We start from the raw sequence: 1863 nt of genomic DNA, 5'->3' as shown, positions 1-1863 counted from the left end.
ACCTTAAAGCATATCAAGAATGTAGTTGTCACATATCAGCTCAACTTGATAGATAAGATGGATTTGTCCTCGGATTTGTCAGTTAAAATAAAATATGCAGAGCAAATTAAAAACGTCGAAATAGTATTGAAAGAAAGTTGCGCGGAAATACATTGTGCAACTTGTCCGCATATTCCCAGAGCATACCGACAACAAGACTCAACCAGTGGTGCCTGCAAATGGGTCACTTCCAATGTGAACAAACATTTCAAAACACATGTCCAGGGTCATGAAAAACAGAAAAGGTCACACGGGAAAATGACCATACTACCATTTAGCAATACTTTGAAAAACAAAAGCAACTGCCAGTGGAAAAGGAGTTGTTAGTTGATCACAACCTGGAAGACAAAGAAAATATAGGAAGTAAAAAATTCAAAGCAACAATTTTGCAAAATATTGTCTTGAGCAATAACAAAGATAAGACAGGTTTTTTGTAAAGGGTTAGGATTATTATTGTCGCATGTTCCAGTTGAAGATAAACGCGCAATGGTCCAACAGATTCCAACTGAAGAAGATGACAACCGAGATAACAATGAAGAGCACATGCAAAATACAGATGATGATGATGATGACATTTCACCAGCAAATTGTAACCTACCTCTGTTAAAAACTCAATCAACATAACAAATCGGTCTACCTAGAAGTGAAAGAAAAAAAAACGATTTCTAACTTTCGATGAAAAACAATCACACATTGAAGATATGTTATGCCAAAATGTTGAAAAACACTTGGGAGATATCGAAAACAAGATTCCGATCAACGAAATTGCAGAGGAAACCATGATGTCTCTGAACCCGAGTATGAACCTAGCAGAGCAAGGTCAGCAGAACACAATCAAACATATTGCATAATTAGGTGCTAATTAAATGCCCTATTCCCGAATTAAATGCTCCTTTTTTTTAAATTATTACTTACTACATTTCGCTCAGTGATATAGCGAGGTTTATAATAGTGCGCATCACATTTATTTTCGATCGTAAGTAGCTAACAAACATTTAATTAATTAGAAACAGTGTTTACTCGAGTTTTTATGATACAACTTCTTTTTGAAATATTTTTTGCATTTGTGCCATTTTGCAAAATTTTGGTTTTAAAAGTTATGTACGAGGTTATATGTGCAGGGCTCACGGATAATACAATTGAATTGGAAAAGTATTATGCAGTGCAGTACGATGAGCAATGGTACATTGGAAAAATCGAGGGAAAAATAATTAGTCGATCTGCGGAAAAATTGTACTAATTTTTAAAACAAGATATGGATGTGTTTGTATAGCCACAAACCATAAATACTGATATTAGACAAGTTCACGAGAAATATATATTCTACGGGCCACTAGACCATGCTATTAGGCACCGATCCTTTTTGTATCAAAAGAAATGATTTGCTGAATATAAAAAAAATTATCAAAGTCCTCGTGTGAGATCGAAGGGACTTCGGCGCATTTTTGTGTGGCAGATCAGTATTCTCTCGAGTATTCTATTAGCCACTTTCGACTAAACCATCAATAACTGATCTTGTCGAAGGCTACTACATTCACTAACCGTTTCCCACTTTCCGCGTGCACCCGCATTTTAAAGTTAAAATCGTGTCGGGGGCTACCACATTCCCTTTGACGGTAGTCACTTCCGATGTCCCGTTCGCTTCTATTGGCGACACGAGAAAGAGAGACAGCGATTCGAGATTTACGAAACGTTAAACCGCGTGACAAAATTCGCAACGGAAGGTAAAAGGCGCCCGAAGTTGACTACTTCTAGCAGACGCGCGCGCGCGCCTCGCAAATGGTCGTTAATTTCGCCCCTAGGACAAAAAACAAAATTCCGCCA

The sequence above is a fragment of the Photinus pyralis genome, unplaced genomic scaffold, assembly GCF_008802855.1.
Source record: "Photinus pyralis isolate 1611_PpyrPB1 unplaced genomic scaffold, Ppyr1.3 Ppyr1.4_LG1, whole genome shotgun sequence".
NCBI lineage: Eukaryota > Metazoa > Arthropoda > Insecta > Coleoptera > Lampyridae > Photinus > Photinus pyralis.
The sequence above is the reverse complement of the archived record's forward strand: the minus strand, read 5'-3'. Positions refer to the sequence as shown.